Source organism: Mustelus asterias, chromosome 25, assembly GCF_964213995.1.
Source record: "Mustelus asterias chromosome 25, sMusAst1.hap1.1, whole genome shotgun sequence".
Taxonomy (NCBI): domain Eukaryota; kingdom Metazoa; phylum Chordata; class Chondrichthyes; order Carcharhiniformes; family Triakidae; genus Mustelus; species Mustelus asterias.
Window position 1 is genome coordinate 2,338,246 of NC_135825.1, and position 20,814 is coordinate 2,359,059.

General features: G+C 46.5%; 1 protein-coding gene across 2 annotated transcripts in view; it reads right to left on the bottom strand.

Moving 5' to 3' along the window:
• The window catches only part of tfeb (transcription factor EB), a 250,656-nt gene that overhangs the window by 90,125 nt on the left and 139,717 nt on the right, over positions 1 to 20,814 (bottom strand). Inside the window, exon 10 of one of the 2 annotated variants that reach the window (XM_078241979.1) lies at positions 10,677 to 11,282. The exons of the other annotated variant lie outside the window; for it this stretch is intronic. The gene's annotated coding sequence lies outside the window, so the exon portion shown is untranslated. Of the gene's footprint in view, positions 1 to 10,676; positions 11,283 to 20,814 lie in introns of those variants that run through there. 2 annotated transcript variants of the gene reach the window in all.

Sequence of the window (20,814 nt, forward strand, 5' to 3'; positions counted from 1 at the left end):
GGGAGTGTTTGATGGGGACAGTGTAGAGGGAGCTTTACTCTGTATCTAACCCCGTGCTGTACCTGTCCTGGAAATGTTTGATGGGGACAGAGTAGAGGGAGCTTTACTCTGTATCTAACCCCGTGCTGTACCTGTCCTGGAAATGTTTGATGGGGACAGTGTAGAGGGAGCTTTACTCTGTATCTAACCCCGTGCTGTACCTGTCCTGTGAGTATTTGATGGGGAAAGTGTAGAGGAAACTTTACTCTGTATCTAACCCCATGCTGTACCTGTCCTGGGAGTGTTTGATGGGGACATTGCAGAGGGAGATCTGTGTTTGGGAAACTTTCAAACATAAGCAAAGGGATACTAAAAAAGTAATAAGAAGAGCTAAGATAAGTTGCGAAAGAAAAGTAGCCCAAAATCTCAAGAAGGATAGCAAAAGCTTCTATAGGTATATAAAAGGGAAGAGAGTCACACGGGTGAATGTTGGTCCCTTGGAAGATGAAACCGGAGAGTTAATAGTAGGGAACACTGAAATGGCAGAGATGCTAAATCAATACTTTGCCTCAGTTTTCACGGTGGAGGACACCAGTACCATTCCTATAGGAACGGCAAGTCAGAGGTAATAGAAAGGGCAGAACTTAGAATGATCAACATCGATAGGGAAAAGTTACTCCGCAAACTATTGGGATTGAGGGCAGACAAGTTCCCCGGGCCTGATGGCCGATATCCTAGAGTATTAAAGGAAGTGGTGGCGGAGATGGTGGATCCATTGGTTATAATATTCCAAAATTCTCTGGACACGCGAAAGGTTCCAGTGGATTGGAAAAATGCTAATGTAACGCCCTTATTCACAAAGGGAGGGAGGCAAAATGTGGGAAATTACAGACCAGTTAGTTTAACATCTGTTGTTGGGAAAGTGTTAGAATCAATTATCAAGGAAGCAATATCAGGACATTTGGAAAGTCAAAATGCAATCCATCACAGTCAGCATGGTTTTATGAAAGGCAATTCATGTTTGAATAATTTGCAGAGTCCTCTGAGGATGTAACAAACAAAGTGGATAATGGGGATCCTGTAGATGTCGTATACCTGGACATGCAGAAGGCATTTGATATAGTGCTGCACAAAAGGTTAAGTCACAAGGTTAGATTACATGGGATTAGGGGTAATTTATTAGCTTGGATAGGTGACTGGCGGATGGACAGAAGACAGAGAGTCGGGATAAATGTTTTTTTTTCTGGATGGCAAGAAGTAACTGGTGGGATCGCAGGGTTCCGTCCTTGGGCCCCAGCTATTTACAATCTATGGATAAAGTAGACGTGGAGCGGATGCTTCCTCTTGTGGGGCATTCTAGGACGAAAGGTCATAGTCTTAGGATAAGGGGCAGCAAATTTAAAACAGAGTTGAGGAGAAACTTCTCCCAAAGGGTTGTGAATCTGCGGAATTCGCTACCCCAAAGTGCGGTGGATGCTGGGACATGGTCACTCACGTCAGCTGGCATTCTCGAATGGAATGCTAAACAACATTTAGTCTTAGTCGATTTGTGTTCTGGGTGGTTTGACCTCGACTACCTGCCAAACATGACAAGTAACACAGTCAGCTTCAAGCTCAAGAGACACTTTGCCCCACACGGCATCCCTCAGAGACACATGACAGAAAACATTCGCCAATTCGTCTGCACTGAATTTGGAAACATTTTCACAAACTTGGGACTTTGAGCATTTCACAAGCAGCCCCCTGTACCCACAATGCAACGGTCTGACAGAACAGGCCGTCCGCTCAGCTAAGCGTCTCCCAGAGGAATGTGCCCGGGATCACACAGATTACTGTGCTGCAATCCTCAGCCTGTGAGACACGCCAAGACAGGGTCTGCCCTCTTCAGCACCTCCTCCTTTTCCCTTTGGTCTGTCCTTCCTGAAAGTCAAATATCCTTCAATATTCAGTTCCCATGTAGCCATGTTTCCATAATGACAATTAGATCATACCCATTTACCTTTACTTGTGGCTTTAAATCACTTACCTTGCTGTAAACGCTGTGTGTATTCATGAAGATAGCCCTTGGCTTAGTCTTTTTAACATTATTTCATATTTTGAGCCTAGCTGATGCTTGCCTTTGTTTCTCCTGCCTTCTAATTTTCTACATCCTGTTACCAGCTTTACTTCCTTCAAAGTTGACCTACACCCCTCAGGTTCCCATGCTCCTGGCAAGCCTACCCAGCAGTACCAGCACATCTCTGTGTGAGTATTAGTGCTGTTAAGGTGTAACTTGTCCATCTTGTACAGGTCCCATCGACCCCAGAAGCCTCCCAGTGCCTCCGATATCTGATGCTCTCCCTCAACACCAATTCTCCAGCCAAGTGTTTAATCGATCAATTCTCCTATTTCTGTGCTCACTAGCACATGGGACTGGGAACAATCCTCAGATTATTGCTTTTTAATTTCCCGAATTATCCCTGAAATCGGCTATGTCAACCCTCTTCCTCCTGATGCCAGTAGTAGTGCCATGGACCACAATCTGTGGATACACTGCACTTATTATCAAACAGACCGATTGGGGATATAAGTACTGTTGGGGCATTAATGGGGTTCACAGAATCCTTACAGTGCACAAGGAGGTCATTTGTATTTTAAATGTTATAATTGTACCCGCCTCTGCCACCTCCCCTGGCAACTCATCCCATACACACACCACCCTCTGTGTGAAAAAGTTGCCCCTTAAGTCCCTTTTAAATCTATTCCCTCTCCCCTTAAACCTATGCCCTCTAGTTTTGGACTCTCCTACCCTGGGGAAAGGCCTCGGCTATTCACTTTATCCATGCCCTTCATGATTTTCTAAACCTCTATAAGGTCACCCCTCATCCTCCAGGGAAAAAAGTCCCAACCTATCCAGCCTCTCCTTATAATTCAAACCTTCCAGTCCCGGTAACATTTTGGGACACTAAGGGTCAATTTAGCACGGCTAATCCACCTAACCCGCACATCTTTGGACTGTGGGAGGAAACCGGAGCACCTGGAGGAAACCCACGCAGACACGGGGAGAATGTGCAAACTTCTCACAGACAGAGACCCAAGCCGGGAATCGAACCCGGGTCCCTGACGCTGTGAGGCAGCAGTGCTAACCCACTGAATGGTCCATCACTCCATGAACTGACAGCTTATCTGACGGTCCAAAGCAAAGCTGGTTGGAGAAACAAGAAGTGAGTGATCGGCGCTGAGTGACAATGGTGGTGAAGGATTAACTAAAGTGAAGTTCTTTCCATCAACAGGGGGACCAATAACCAGAGGACACAAAAAACATCACAAAAGCGTAAAAGAGGTGGAGACGAGATTACTACACAGCGAGTAGTTGTGATCTGGAAAGCACTCCCTGACAGGGTTAATGAAGCGGATTCAAGAGTAACGTTCAAAAGATAAATACTTGAAGTGTAAAGAATTTTCAGCACCAAAGGTAACAATAGAGTGAGTGAGGCTAATTGGATCACAATGCCAAAGAGTACAAAGACTCGATGGGCTGAATGGCCTCCTGTGCTGTATTGTCCTGTGGCGAATTGTTGATAAAAGCTGGTGAAAGGTTGGAACCTTCTCAGCCAGCTCCAGTTCCGACTGCTGCTATTTAAAGGAATGTAACACGTGTTCCCTCAAATCACCTGGATGGCCATTAATCTGTCGAAGAAATTGCAAATAACAAAGGTTTATACATAACATTAGCACATAAAATTAAAATTAAACCTTCCACAACAGCAGGGGTCATGTTCTGTCCCTGCTCTCTGAAGGCTTAGCTGAACTTAGATACACCAGCGTTTAACCTTACCAAACTCGAAAAAGGGGTGATCAGGCAGATGGCACAGTGGTTAGCACTGCTGCCTGACAGTGCCAGGGACCCGGGGTTCAATCCCTGGCTTGGGTCACTGTGCGGAGTCTGCACATTCTCCCCGTGTCTGTCTATCCAGAGTCTGCACGTTGTCCCCGTGTCTGTCTGTGGAGTCTGCACGTTGTCCCCGTGTCTGTCTGTGGAGTCTGCACGTTCTCCCCATGTCTGTCTGTCCGGAGTCTGCACGTTCTTCCTGTGTCTGACTGTGTAGAGTCTGCATGTTCTCCCCGTGTCTGCGTGGGTTTCCTCCAGGCGCTCGGGTTTCCTCCCACAGTCCAAAAGATGTGTAGGTTAGGTGCATTGGCCATGCTAAATTCTCCCTCAGTGTACCTGAACAGGCACCAGAGTGTGGCGACTAGGAGATTTTCACAGTAACTTCATTGCAGTGTTAAGGTCAGCCTTACTTGTGACATTAATAAATAAACTTTAACTTGGGTTTCCAATCGTTCCTGCACCCAGGCTGCATTTCATCTTTTTGCTGATTCATTCTCAAGATGTGAACATCATTTACAAAGTTGATATTTATTGCCCCTTGAGAAGGTGCTGGTGAGCTGTCCTCTGAACTGCTGCAGTCCACATAGTGTAGGTAAGCCCACAGCGCTGTTAGGAGGAAAGTTCCAGGATTATGATCCAGTGACAGTGAAGGAACAGCGATATATTTCCAAGTTAGGATGGTGAGTGGTTTGGAGGGGAACTTGCAGGTGATGGTGTTCCCATGTATCCACAGCCCTTGCACTTCAAGATGGTAGAGGTTACGGGTTTGGACGGTGCTGTTGAAGGAGTCTTGGTAGATGGTACACACTGCTGCCACTGTGTACTGACAGTGGAGGAGTGCAGGTGGTGAGTAGAACACCGATCAAGGGGGCAACTTTCCCCTGGTTAATGTCGAGCTTCTTGAGTGTTGTCAGAGCTGCACTCATCCAGACAAGTGGGGATTATTCCATCACACACCTGACTTGTCCCTTGTCGATGGTGGACAGGCTTTGGGGATTCAGGAGGTGAATCATTTGCCAATAGAATTCCTAGCCTCTGACCTGCTCTTGTAGCCACAATATTTATATGGCTAATCCAGTTCAGTTCACCTCCTGATCAATGGCAAGCCTCAAGTGGTTGATAGTGGGGGATTCTGCAATAGCAATGCCATTGAATGCCAGAAGGGAGATGCATGGATTCTTTCTTGTAGGAGGCATTTGTGTGGAGTGAATGTTACTTCCCAGCCCAAGCCTGAATGTTGTCCAGGTCTTGCTGCACATGTACACAAATATTTTGAGTATCTAAGGAGTGGTGAATGATGCTGAATGATGTATAGGGTCGGTCTGTTCCTGTGACTCTTCCCTGGCTACATGTCTGCTCCATTGACACAGAAACATGGAAACTAGAAGCAGGAGGAGGCCATTCGGCCCTTTGAGCCTGCTCCGCCATTCATTACCATAATGGTTGATCATCAAATTTAATATCCTGATCCCCCCTTCCCACCTATATCCCGTGATACCTTTGGCCTCAAGAGATATATAAGGGGCGGCACGGTAGCACAGTGGTTAGCACTGCTGCTTCACAGCTCCAGGGACCTGGGTTCGATAGCTTGGGGTCACTGTCTGTGTGGAGTTTGCACATTCTCCTCGTGTCTGCGTGGGTTTCCTCCGGGTGCTCCGGTTTCCTCCCACAGACCAAAGATGTGCGGGTGAGGTTGATTGGCCATGCTAAAAATTGCCCCTTAGTGTCCTGAGATGCGTAAATTAGAGGGATTAGCGGGTAAAATATGTAGGGATATGGGGGTAGGGCCTGGGTGGGATTGTGGTCGGTGCAGACTCGATGGGCCGAATGGCCTCTTTCTGTACTGTAGGGTTTCTATGATTCGATGATATATCTTAAGAGCTATTGCTGCTCCCAATGCAGTCTACTCTACGCCGGAGAGACCAAACGCAGACTGGGTGAGCGTAAGCAGGGCCCAGACCTTCCTGTCGCTTGCCACTTCAACACAGCACCCTGCTCTCCTGTCCACATGTCCATCCTTGGCCTTTTGCGATGTTCCAGTGAAGCCGAATGCAAACTGGAGGAACAGCATCTCGTCTTCCGATTGGGCACTTTACAGCCTTCCGGACTGAACATTGAGTTCAACAACTTCAGACATGAACTCTCCCCTCCACCTTCACCCCATTTCCATTTATCTTATTTCATTTCTTATTTTCATCTCATTCATCCATCCTTACCACTTTTCATTCTTACTTCTATTTTCCCATTCTCCATCCCGTCTCCCATCCTCTCCCCCTACCCCGCCTTCAGGGCAACTGCCACGTTCCTTAACAATCTGTATCTCTTCTGCCATTCGCACCTTTCTCAGTATTTATCATCACCATTTACATTTCCTTTGTCCAATTACAGCCTCACCGCCTCATCGTATAATTCTCTTCTGATTTTCTTTGCTCTTAGCTTTGACAAAGGGTCATCCAGACGTGAAACGTTGGCTCTGTTCTCTCTCCACCGATACTGTCAGACCTGCTGAGATTTTCCAATATTTTCTGTTTTTGTTTCAGATTCCAGCATCCGCAGTAATTTGCCTTTAGCGATATCTAATTTCTTCTTGAAATTGCACAAATGTTTGGCCTCAACTACTTTCTGTGGGAGTGAATTCCACAGAATCACCACTCTCTGGGTGAAGAAATTTCTCCTCATCTCAGTTCTAAAAGGTTTACCCCTTATCCTCAAACTATGACCCCTAGTTCTGGACTCCCCCACCATTGGGAACATTCCATCTGAATCTACCCTATCTAACCCCGTTAGAATTTTATAAGTTTCCATGAAATCCCCTCTCACTGTTCTAAACTCCAATGAATACAATCCTAAATGACTTAGTCTCTCTTCATATGACAGACCTGCCATCCCAGGAATCGGCCTGGTAAACCTTCGCTGTGCTCCCTCTATAGCAAGGACATCCTTCCTCAGATAAGGACACCAAAACTGCACACAGTACTCCAGGTGTGGCCTCACCAACACACTACACAATTGCAGCACCTCATCCCAATTCCCATACACAAATCCTCTCGCTATGAAGGCCAACATACCATTTGCCTTCTTTACTGCCTGCTGTACCTGCGCTCACTTTCTCAATTACTCCCCAATAGGCTGCATGTTTGCTCCAGTCTCTTATTCTGTCTCTTATTTTTACTTACAGCTTGCTGTTTCTCCCAGCAGGACATGCTCAATGTGCTTCTTTCCCCTACGGCTTCTACAAACTGGTAACATCGACAAATTTGAGTTTCTTGGGTGTCGATTCAGCTGCCATTTTGTGTGTATTTGGTACATGAACCCAATTACCCAGCTTCCTTTGCAGCCAGTTCCATTGAACCAGAAATTTCCATGGCCTTTTTCACAGTGAGTTCATTAGTAAATGTTTCTGTGTTGCTTCATTGCACAGACAACAGGCAAATCTGTCCCGAATAGTGTCATTCAGCGCATCACCAAACTCACAATACTCTGCAGGCCTCTTAAGCGCAGCCATGAATTGTGCAGTTGACTTCCTCTCTTCTTGGTTTCTGTTGTGGAATCTAAAGCGCTTTGCAATCACCAAGAGTTTTGGTAAAAAATGTGCTTGGAAAATATCTGCGATTTGTTTGTACGTGTTAGTGTCTCGCTTCTCAGGTCGCACTAAACTACGGAGGAGATTAAATGTATTTTCCCCCATCGTGCTGAGGAAAGTTAATATCTTTAGCTATTTGGTTTGCCTACCTCGTTATAGGAGCTCCATCGTTCCACATTTTTATCAAATGGTCCCGTGGCGCTGAAAACTCCCGCCATTTTTCTACGAATGGAGGTTTCCCGTGTGCGCACTTTGCAGGTGTTTCCAGCGACTACCTTCATTTACAGGGATAGAACCTGGGTGGGATTGTAGTCGGTGCAAACCCGATTGACCGAATGCTGCCCTTTGTACTGTGGCGATTCTGATACGCTGGTGGGAGCAGATTCAATAGAAACTTGCAGAAGGGAATTGGATAAATACTGAAAGGGGAAAGCGTGCAGGGTTTAAGGGGAAGAGCAGAACTATTAATTAAATAGTTCCTTCAAAGAACCAGCATTGGCACAATGGGCCAAATGGTTTTGTGAGCTGCATCATTCTATAATACGATAACTTACATGTTCATGTCAGGTCACAGAAAGCCGTTACAACCTCAAGCTGATGGCAGATCAGGGAATGGATTGCCGACGCTTTAGACCAGTTTTCCATTTTACTTTTCCATTTAATCATTACTCATTTTCCCACCTTTCTGCTGGCTACAAGTACTAGCCTCAACCCAGTAACATTACCCTAGCTCATTCCTCACATCACAGCATAGACAGTTAGTATCTATGGATATTTTATCATGAAATGCAGCACAATCCAACTTGAGCCTGTCTTTATTAACTCCCAAAAAGGACATTGATACGGTGGCGCAGTGGTTAGCACTGCTGTCTCACGGTTCCAGGAACCCAGGTTCAATTCCACCTCAGGTCACTGTCTGTGTGGAGTTTGCACATTCTCCCCGTGTCTGTGTGGGGTTCCTCCGGGTGCTCTGGTTTCCTCCCACAGTCCAAAGTTGTGCAGGTTAGGTGGATTGGCCATGCCAAATTGCCCCTTAGTGTCCCAAAATGTGTAGATTAGGGGGACTAGAGGGATAAAAATATGGGGTTACAGGGATAGGTGGGATGCTCTCGTAGAGATCACTGCAGACTCGATGGGCCGAATGGCCTCCTTCTGCACGATAGGGATTCCACAATTCTATGACAGCAATCAGAGTAGACAAACACTTTACTCCATGAAGTCTGTCACAGAATCACAGAATCCTACAGTGCAGAAGAGGCCCTTCGGCCCATCGAGTCTGCACTGACGCATGAAAGGCCCTGACTTGCCCACCTAACCCCACTCACCAGCACTTGGCCCATAGCCTTGGATGTTATGGTGTGACAAGTACACATCCAGGTACTTTTTAAAGGATGTGAGGCATCCCGCCTCCACCACCCGCCCAGGCAGCACATTCCAGACCCTCACCACCCTCTGAGTAAAAAGGTTTTTCCTCAAATCCCCCCAAATCTCCCACCCCTCACTTTTAGCTTGTGTCCCCTCATAAATGATCTTTGAATGAAGGGATGTTCCCTATCCACCCTGTCCATGCCCCTCATAATCTTGAACATCTCAATCAGGTCGCCCCTCAGTCTTCTCTGCTCCAGAGACACAACAATGTTTACTACAATATATCCGCGCTCCACACCATCAAAACTGAGAGATCCCCTGGAAGAGGCAGAGAATCAGATAATAAAACTCCGTTTGGAAATTCCTTCCCGATTCCCTCGCTGATCCAGGAGATCACCTGGATCCTCAGCTGGGGTCTCCCTGAGCCCAGGCACATTGAGAATAGGAGCTCTGGTGAGTGAGATCGGTGAACTTAGGCCTGGAAGTGAAGCGAAGAGTCACTGGGCAGGGCCTCACTCGTCCCGAAGCCGTAAAGTTCCGCCCGAGGTCAACGGACATTTCCATGGTCCGCCCCTCACCCACTCCGATTCCCGTGTACAATTCCGACCATAGAGTCATGATGGCACAGAAGGAGGTCATTCGGCCACTCAAGTTGGTGCCGGCTCTCTGTGGAGCAATCCAGTCAGCCCTATCCCCGCTCCATCTCCACAATCCGGTAAATTGATTTCCGTAAAGTATCCATCCCGTTTTACTGGGTGGCACGGTGGCGCAGTGGTTAGCACTGCTGCCTCACAGCGCCAGGGAACCGTGTTTGATTCACAGCTCGGGTTACTGTCTGTGTGGAGTTTGCACATTCTCCCCGTGTCTGCGTGGGTTTCCTCCGGCTGCTCCGGTTTCCCCCCCATAGGTTGAAAGATGTGCTGGTTCGGGTGCATTGACCCGATCAGGCACCAGAGTGTGGCGACTAGGGAGAATTTCACAATAACTTCATTGCAGTGTTAATGTAAGCCTTACTTGTGACTAAGAAATAAACTTTAACAGTGGTTAGCACTGCTGCTTCACAGCTCTAGGGACCTGGGTTCGATTCCCGGCCTGGGTCACTGTCTGTGTGGAGTTTGCACATTCTCCGCGTGTCTGCGTGGGTTTCCTCCGGGTGCTCCGGTTTCCTCCCACAATCCAAAGATGTGCGGGTTAGGTTGATTGGTGAAGTTAAAATTGCCCTTAGTGTCCTGAGATGCGTAGATTAGAGGGATCAGTGGGTAAATATGTAGGGATATGGGGGTAGGGCCTGGGTGGCATTGTGTTCGGTGCAGACTCGATGGGCCGAATGGCCTCTTTCTGTACTGTAGGGTTTCTATGATTTAAATCAATGATTGCCTCTGCTCCCAATGAATCCTTGTTCCCACTGGGCACTGTGGGAAGGTGGGTGCAGAAAATCCATTTTTCTTTAGCGTAATAGTTTATTGTAATATTTCATGGGAAAGGAATCTCTAAACTTTGTAATTATTTTTATGTTCCGTGTACCCGAACCAGTAAAATGAGGGACTTGATCAACATCAGAGTGAACGTGGTGCCTGCTTCAGCCACTGGGGAAATAGGATTATAAATGTTGCATTCGAACCTTAAAAAGTGTATCATTATTTTAGATAATGTTTCAGTCCATCTCTGTGCACCAATTTATTAATGTCAAGCAGATTCCCTCTTAATTTGTACCCTCTCTAATTAATGAGGGCAGCATTCCCTCAACCTTGATGTGCTGTCTTGCCATCAGCTCACTGGATTAATTGGGGGGTGGGACAAGGAAGGAACACTCCGCTTACTCACTCTCACAGAGATTTGAGCTGGAAAGCGAGACTCTTCCCCTCCTCCCCTTGTCTCCTTTAAAAAGTTTCTCGCACGCGATCGTACAGAAAATATCGGGGAGTGCAGAGCTTGGGTTAGAAACTTGATGTTCCAACTCTCCCCCTCCCCTTTCAGGACTCACTGTTTAAACAGCTTTACAATATGGTATTATATAATAAGATTGAATCACTTTATTAAAAAAAAGCACAAGGTCATATCTCCATACACGCACCCTTGAACATAATCCGTTTTGCCAACACTGAACAGGAGAATTTAAATGAAAGACTTCACAATGAAGCTGTGAAGATTCTTTCTCCTCTGTGTTCCTCCAGTCCCATTCTTGCCTATGCTAATTGCTCTTAACTTGATTTGATCTTCCAATTCCACACACCGTCAATTGGCACCTTATTTTGCCATTTTCATTTCGGTTACCTAATTAGGCTTATAGAAGTCTCCTGAGCTTAGTGAGGCCAGGAGCTGGGGGTGGGGGGTGGAGGGCGGGGGAGGGGAGGTAGCAAGGGGAGAGGAGGGGGGCAATCCCTCCACACGCAATTTGATCTCGCACTGATAGAGAGTTAATGCAATAATATCATATTCAGTATTCCGCAGACATGAAAATGTTCTCGATCTTTCCCTTCGCTGCAGAGAGAGAGAGAGAGAGAGAGAAACCCACAAGTTAGAGAATCTCCTTCATTTAGATTTCCAATTCCCCAGGTGACTCAGGCATTTAATCAAAGTTTCTTTAAAAAGAAAACCTGGGCCCTCAAATCTTGCAGAAATTTTTGACACCGAAAAAAGTTTCTCAAAAAATAATAAATCATTTGGTAGAATCTTCAAAAACGGTCTTTGTTAAGTCTGGGAGCCGAGACTTTAACACATTATTGAGAAGCAGTTCAGAAGGCAAGGCATTTCCGGTTTAGTCAAAGCTATTTCTGTTAATAGCCACAAAATATAGCAGATGTTAAATAGGCTGAGCTGGTATTCCATCAAGTACAGAAGATTAATGGACGATTTGATAGCGTAGAGGGAGGGAAACTATTTCCTCTGGTGTGGGGCAACTCCAGAACAGGGATGGACCTTCAGACTCGAAGCCTGGACACTCGGGGGTGATGTCAGCAAGCACCTCCTCACACAAAGGGGGCTGGAAACCTAGAACTCTCCCCCAGCCCCCAAGAAGTTTTCCCTGGAGCGTAGGAGGCTTAGGGGTGATCTTATAGAGGTCTACAAAATAATGAGGGGCACGGATCAGCTAGATAGTCAGCATAAAATCATAGAAATCATAGAAACCCTACAGTGCAGAAGGAGGCTGTTTGGCCCATCGAGTCTGCACCGACCACAATCCCACCCAGGCCCTACCCCCATATCCCTACATATTTACCCGCTAATCCCTCTAACCTACGCATCTCAGGACACTAAGGGGCAATTTTAGCATGGCCAATCAACCTAACCCGCCCATCTTTGGACTGTGGGAGGAAACCGGAGCACCCAGTGGAAACCCACGCAGACACGAGGAGAATGTGCAAACTCCACACAGACAGTGACCCAAGGCGGGAATCAAACCCAGGTCCTTGGAGCTGTGAAGCAGCAGTGCTAACCACTGTGCTACCGTGCTGCCCATCTTTTCCCAAAGTTAGGGGAGTCTAAAACTGGAGGGCACAGGCTTAAGGTGAGAGGGGAGAGATACAAAAGTGTCCAGAGGGGCAATTTCTTTCACACAGAGGGTGGAACAAGCTGCCAGAGGTAGTAGTAGAGGCGGGTAAAATTTTGTCTTTTAAAAAGCATTTAGACAGTTACATGGGTAAGATGGGTATAGAGGGATATGGGCCAAACGCGGGCAATTGGGATTAGCTTAGGGGTTAAAAAAAAGGGCGGCATGGACAAGTTGGGTCGTAGGGCCTGTTTCCATGCAGTAAACCTCTATGACTCTAAGTTGTTCAGTCTGGGGGTCAGTTCTGAAACTGGAAGTTTCTTGTCTGCACGGGTATAAAGGATTATTCGATCAAAGCTGTAGTTACAGATCAACACTTAAGTAGTTACAGTCCCAACACAGGGATCAGTGTTAGGGCCGCAATTGTTTACGATTTACATAGATGATTTGGAGTTGGGGACCAAGTGCAGTGTGTCAAAATTCACGGTTGGCACTAAGATGAATGGCAGAGCAAAGTGTGCAGAGGACGCTGAGAGTCTGCAAAGGGATATAGATAGTCGAAGTGAGTGGGTGAGGGTCTGGCAGATGGAGTACAATGTTGGTAAATGTGAGGTCATCCATTTTGGTAGGAATAACAGCAAAATGGACTATTATTTAAATGGTAAAAAATTGCAGCATGCTGCTGTGCAGAGGGACCTGGGTGTCCTTGTGCAAGAATCACAAAAAGTTGATTTGCAGGTGAAAATGGATCAGAGTCCCAGTCAGGTGACACGTTGTCATTAAAGATATTGGCCTTTGCAGGTGCAACAAACCATTACCGGGTCACTCCTTTACTGGACAGACAGCTGGTGAAAATGGAGGTAGACACTGGAGCAGCAGTTTCATTGGTACCAGAAACTGTTTCCCAAGAGAGACTGTGACATATCACCTTAAAACCCTCAAAGATAATATCAAAAACCGATACTGGATATTTGGTTCCACTGAGGGGCCGTATCAATGTAAATATACAGAAAACAGACACACGCAGACTTGTCCCTGCTCATTGTTACAAGTAACTATCCAGCCCTAATGGGGAGAACCTGGCTGGAGAGAATCAAACTAAACCGGGCTGAGATTAATTTCATGTCAGAGTGCGAAGCAAATCTATTTGAGATTTTAAAGAAAATTGTCTTTAATGGAGAGCCGAGAAGCGTGAAGAAGATCTCAAATCAAGCTGAAGATTAAGAATGAAAGGCAAGCAAGATGCTTGAAGGCTGGGCAGTGCCATACGCCATCAGGCCTAAGATAGAGGCAGAATCAGAGAGGCTGGTCAAGATGGGGGGCCCTTGAACCATTACTGTGAGTGATTGGGCCACACTGATAGTACCCGTGATGAAGAAAGACGGTTTGGGATGCAGTGTGGTGATTTTAAAGTCACTATCAATGCGGTATTGTGTGCAGAGCAATACCCTCCACCTTTAATTGATGATTTATTTGCTGAGTTGGCGGGAGGCCAGAATTTCAGTAAAGTTGACGTTAGTCAAACTTATCTCCAGATAAATGTGGACACAGACTCACAACAATATCTGACAATCATGATACTCAAGGGGCTATTCGGATATAAAAGGCTTCCATTTGGCATTATGTCCGCACCTGCATTGTTCCAATGTGCCTTGGATCACATTCTAAGTGTACTAGAAGGAGTCCAGTGCTACTTAGTTACTGGAAAGGATGAGTAAGTAGTCTAACAACACCAGGTTAAAGTCCAACAGATTTACTTGGTATCACGAGCTTTCGGAACGCTGCTCCTTCATCAGGTGAGGTGGCACTCACCTGATGATGGGGCAGCCTCTGAAAGCTCGTGATACCAAATAAACCTGTTGGACTTTAACCTGGTGTTGTGAGACTACTTACTGTGCCCACCCCAGTCCAACGCCAGCAACTCCACTTCATGGAAAGAATGAAGAAGAGCATCTTCACGATTTAGATGCTGCACTCCAGACACTAGACGATTATAGATTCTGGGTTTGGAAGGATAAATGTGACTTCTTCAAGTCTTCTATTGAAAACCAGGGGCACATCAGAGGTGCAAATCACCTTTAAAAGTAAAAGTCATAACTGAGACGCCTGCACCTTGAACTGTAACTAAACTTCAATCATTCCTGAGCTTATTAAACTGTTATGGAACATAGAACATAGATGGAAGGGTTGTCCCTAATCTAGCAAATATTCTTGATTCTTTGCACAAGTTATCGTGGAATGGGATTGGGCGGATCAGAGCGATACAAGCTAAGGAGGCATAATTAAAGTCAGAAGACACACTTTGATCCAAAGTTACTCTTGCAACTGTTTTGCGACGCGTCACCTTACAGGGTGGGAACGGTGCGTTCTCACAATGATGTCCAATGGTGAAGAAAAGCCAATAGCGTTCGCAGCAAGATCCCTGAACAAAGCAGAAATGAACCGCACGCAGATCGAGAAGGAAGCTCTCGGCATCATTTCCAGGATCAAAGATTTTTACCAATATTTACATCGAAGGAAATTTAGTGATGAATCATCGACCACCGACAAGGATAGTGGGGCCACACACTGATATTCCAGCTCTAGCAGCGAGCTGGATGCAGAGATGGGCATTGCTGTTGGCAGCGCACATAAACACAATGAAACAATGTCAATCAAATCTCCACAGGACTCCACAGATTACAGTTACCCAACGAGTCATCAATGAACAATTCGTGTGGTGATACTTTCCATTTCGGAGAAGTTGGTAACACTCCTGTAACCGTGGGACAAGTTAAGGAGTGCACCAGAAATGATCCACTACGGTCAGAGATTATGGACATGGTCTACGTGTGACCCCAGACCCACAGCAATGTTTGATTTGAGTTGATTTATTAATGTCAGGTGTATTAGCATGCAGTGAAAAGCTGTTGTTTCTTGCGCGCTATACAAAGCATACCGTTCATAGAGAGGGAAACGAGAGAGTGCAGAATGTGGTGTTACAGTCACAGCTAGGGTGTGGAGAAAGATCAACTTAATGCGAGGTAGGTCCATTCATAAGTCTGATGGCAGCAGGGAAGAAGCTGCAATGTGGTTGACTCTTAACTGCCCTCGGAAATGGGCAAGCGAGACACTCAATTCAGGGGAAAAGAAGGGGTGAGTAACAAATACTGGGCGAGCCGGCGACACCTGCATCCCATCGGTGAATAAACATTTTATATAGAGAGACATAATCATTAAAATGTATTATTGGCTCACAAAACTTTACATTGAAATGAATATTTAACACACCACGTCTGAAAGGTTTGCCGACCCCTGTCTTCATAGAATCAGAGAAACCCTACAGCACAGAAAGAGGCCATTTGGCCCATCGGGTCTGCACCGACCACAATCCCACCCAGGCCCTACCCCCATATCCACCCACTAATCCCTCTAACCTACGCATCTCAGGACACTAAGGGCAATTTTAGCATAGCCAATCAACCTAACCCGCACATCTTTGGACTGTGGGAGGAAACCGGAGCACCCGGAGGAAACCCACGCAGACACGGGGAGAATGTGCAAACTCCACACAGGCAGTGACCCGAGCCGGGAATCGAACCCAGGTCCCTGGAGTTGTGAAGAGGCAGTGCTAACCACTGTGCTACCGTGTCGTCTTAGATCAAACTTTTCGTCATCTTACACCTTACACAACTCGGTGTGAGGTTTTGTTTGAGGGGCTTTTGTCAAGCTGCTTGGGATGTTTACAGACCTTAATGGTGCTATCAAAACGCAAGTTTGCTGTTGTTGGAATCCAAAGATGTGTGGGTTAGGTGGATCGGCCATGCTAAATTGCCCCTGAGTGTCAGGGGGACGAGCTAGGGTAAATGCATGGGGTCATGGGGATAGGGCCTGGGTGGGATTGTGGTTGGTGTGGACTCGATGGGGCGAATGGCCTCCTTCTGCACTCTAGGGATTCTGTGACTCGAATAGATTTAGGTTTGAAACCAGAAGTTAAATATTCTATCTCCAGGACTCAGTTCTGCCTATTTCAGAGGGAGAGGATGTGGATGTTAGACACACGGTTCGCAACCCACACCATTCCCCATTAATCCCTATCCTGGGTGCCTCTCAGAACTGAATTTACACCAAGCAGCTGCTTTTTGCAATGCAGCATCACCACCTACTGGCAGCAGCCAGTATTGCTCCACTTCATTCCAAATCTCTTAAAGGAACAGCAACATTCACAGGTTTCTCATTTAATTTTTAATCCACCCTCTGGATGTCGCTGGCAAGTTGGACATTTATAACCTATTTCCTGTTTCCCTGAGCAGCTTGCTAAGCCACTTCAAAGAACATTAATGATTTAGTGCAGGGCTGGAGTCACATCTTTTCTCAGAGTGGAAAGGACAGCAATATCTGCCAGAGAAAGGTTACAGAGAGAGATTGAATAGGTTGGGACTTTATTCCCTGGAGCGTAGAAGAGTGAGGGGAGATTTGATAGAGGTGTATAAGATTTTGATGGGTATAGATAGAGTGAATGCAAGCAGGCTTTTTCCACTGAGGCTAGGGGAGAAAAAAACCAGAGGGCATGGGTTAAGGGTGAAAGAGTCAAAGTTTATTACAGCTGCCGGCCCTTAGAATCTTCAGTGAACATCCCAGCAGGGCGAGAGAGGAAGGGTGACGTCACCATCCCAGAGAAGCAGGGCGCTGCTGTGCTTTGCTGGGGAGGTCACTGCAGTGAGCACCATTACTGAGCTCAGTGATGACCTCCCTGAGCAAGTCTGCTCTCTGTTAGACACATCGACAGGAGCAGAGACCACACACTGTTTTGGAACAGCACCCCATCCCAGACACCTCGCTGACCTGTAGAGCACACAGTTTCTGTCAGGAGATCGGGATGAGCGAGTGTGTGGTTTGGAGCAGATCCTGGGAGATAATCTCTGGTTTCTGGGCTATGGGAAGATAATCGGATTGCTCTCTGGCTGTGTTGGTGATCAGAGAAAAATATCTCCATCACTGGGGTCTCCCCGTACCCCAGGTTTTCGCAGCTCAGACACAGGTGTCTGCATTCCGAGCAGATTCCTTTCGTTTGAGTGTAGTTTGTGGGGAGGAGGTGCTGACATTAAACAAGCTAAAACACAGCTGACTTATCATGGTTCAGGTTTGAGTCCCAGTCCGGGATGGACACCATGACTGAGGTGATCCTGTGGGTGTTTGAAGATTTCAATGATCTAGTCCTCCTAACTACCTACCTGCTGACCCCAGGATGAACTCCTGACCTCATATTGATCCCATCACTCAGACTGCGTGTCTCCACCTTAATAACATCGCTGGCTCCAGCCCACCTCAGCCCATCTGCTGCCAAGACCCTCACTCACGCCTCTGTTACCTCTCGACCCGACCATTCCAATGCATTCCTGGCTGCTGTCCCACATTTAACCCACCGTAAACTTGAGGTAATGTCCTAACTCACAGCAAGTCCCATTTCCCCGATCGCTCCTGTGCTCGCTGACTTACAGCCCCCAGTCGAGCAATGTCTTGTTTTCAAATCTCTTCCTGGTCTCGATCCTATCTCCACAAACCCACAAGCTTCTGTGACATCTGCACTCCTCTAATTCTGGCCTTTTGTGTATTCCAACCTATCGTTACTCAATTGGCAGCCCATGTCTTCAGTTGCCTTGGCAACAAACTCTGGAATTCCCTCCCTAAATCTCTCCACCTCATTACCTCAATTTTCTTCTTGAAGACATTCCTTAAAACCTACCTCTTTGACCAAGCTTTTGATCTCCTTGTGTGGTTCAGTTTCATACTTTGTTTGGCACGGACAGTGGTTGGCACTGCTGCCTCACAGCGCCAGGGGCCCGGGTTCGATTCCCAGCTCGGGTCACTGTCTGTGTGGAGTTTGCACATTCTCTCCGTGTCTGCATGGGTTTCCTCCGGGTGCTCCGGTTTCCTCCCACAATCTGAATGACGTGCCGGTTCGGTGCATTGAGCCGGACAGATGTCAGAGTGTGGTAACTGGGGGATTCTCACAGTAAATTAATTACAGTCTTAATATAAGCCTACTTGTGACACTAATAAATACATTTGTTTTTTAATGCTCCTGTGAGGAACTTGGGGATGTTTCATTTAGTTAAAGGTGTTACATAAATACCAGTGGATATTATCGGAGAGGATCAGTGATTGAGATGCTCATGGGGAAATCCCTGTTCTCCTGATATAGGTGTTGGCATAGTTGGCATTTCGTCTGCATTCCAGATCTCGAGGAATTAGGGGTGAACCGCCTTCTTACATCACAACAACCACCTGTCTCACTCAGCCATTTCAGAGCGCAGTTAAGAGTCAACTACATTGCTATGGGTCTGGAGTCATATATGGAACAGATTTTGATTTGATTTGATTTATTATTGTCACATATCTTAGTGTAAAGTATTGTTTCTGGCGCGCTATACAGACAAAGCATACCATTCATAGAGAAGGGAAGGAGAGAGTGCAGAATGTAGAGTTGGAGTCATAGCTAGGGTGTAGAGAAAGATCAACTTAATATAAGGTAGGTCAATTTTAAAGTCTGATGGCAGCAGGGAAGAAGCTGTTTTTGAGTCAGTTGGTACGTGACCACAGAGTTTAGTATCTTTTTCTCAACGGAAGAAGGTGGAAGAGAGAATGCCCGGGCTGCGTGGGGTCCTTGAATATGTTGGCTACTTTCCCGAGGCAGCGGGAAATGTAGACAGAGTCAATGAATGGGAGGTTGGTTTGTGTGATGGATTGGGCTACATTTATAACCCTTCCTAGTTTTTTGCGGTCTTGGGCAGAGCAGGAGCCATACCAAGCTGTAATACAACCAGAAAGTACGGTTTCTATGGTGCATCTGTAAAGGTTGGTGAGAGTCGTAGCTGACATGCTAAATTTCCTTAGTTTTCTGAGAAAGTAGAGGCGTTGGTGAGCTTTCTTAACTATAGTGTCAGCATGGGGGGAACCAGGACAGGTTGTTGGTGATCTGGACACCTAAAAACTTGAAGCTCTCAACCATTTCCATTTAGTCTCCGTTGATGTAGACAGGGGCATGTTCTCCTTTACACTTCCTGAAGCTCCTTCGTTTGATGATGGCAGAATTGCCTCTTGAAAGGGCATCAGTGAACCAGTGAATCAGTGAACCAGTGAACCAGTGGGGATTTTGTGACAATCCAAGAATGTTACAGTCACTCTTACACATTTTCCCCTTTCTTCAGGTCCCAGGTTCTAAGCAGCAGCTGTAGGTGACCAGGGACTTCCACTGGATTGGTCCATGTTTACGCTTGGCAGTGTATGGCAGTGATTTGCTGTTGTCTTCTGCAGTGTGGCTAACCAGGAAACTCTCCCACTCTTACCTCCTGCTATCAAGTGCATTGGAATGGTTGACAGGCTGAGAATCAACCTGTTTGGTGGACCAGAGGGATCTGTGCTGGGTCCCCAACTATTCATCATATTATTCATCATGTAAACGACATTGATGACTGTGTGGGGCAGGTTTAGTAAGTTTGCGGATGACACAAAGATTGGACGGGTGGTTAACAGTGAGGCGGAGTGTCTTGGGTTACAGGAAGATATAGACGGAATAGTCAAATGGGCGGATAAGTGGCAGATAGAATTTAACCCTGAAAAGTGTGAGGTGATTCACTTTGGAAGGAGTAATTTGACAAGAAAATATTCAATGAATGGTCGGACACTAGGGAGTTCTGTGGAACAAAGGGACCTTGGCGTGTTTGTCCACAGATCTCTGAAAACTGAAGGGCATGTCAGTAGGGTGGTGAAAAAGGCTTATGGATACTTGCCTTTATCAATCGGGGTATAGATTACAAAAGCAGGGAAGTCATGTTGGAGTTGTATGGAACTTTGGTGAGGCCACAGCTGGAGCACTGTGTGCAGTTCTGGTCGCCACATTATCGGAAGGATGTGATTGCACTGGAGGGGGTGCAGAGGAGATTCACCAGGATGCTACCTGGGATGGAGCATTTAGTTATGAAGAGAGATTGGATAGGCTTGGGTTGTTTTCGTTGGAGCAGAGAAGACTGAGGGGTGACCTGATCGAGGTGTTCAAGATTATGAGAGACATGGACAGAGTGGATAAGGAGCAGCTGTTCCCCTTAGTTGAAAGATTAGTCATGAGGGGACAAAGGTTCAAGGTGATGGGCAAGAGATTTAGGGGGATGTGAGGAAAAACATTTTTACCCAGAGGGTGGTGAGGGTCTGGAATGCGCTGCCTGGGAGGGTGGTGGAGGCGGGATGCCTCACATCCTTTAAAAAGTACCTGGATGAGCACTTGGCACATCATAACATTCAGGGCTATGGGCCAAGTGTTGGCAGATGGGATTAGATGGGAGTTCAGGTGTTTCTAATGTGTTAGTGCAGATTCGATGGGCCGAAGGGTCTCTTCTCTTCTGTATGAATCTACGTACAGATTCTCTGATGATGCACACACCTTCCATGGCCATCAAATCCTGAAGCAGGAATTGAGCCAATGCATCTGGCCCGGAGGTAGGGAAGCTGCCCATTCCACCAAGAGATCTCCTATCAACCTACATC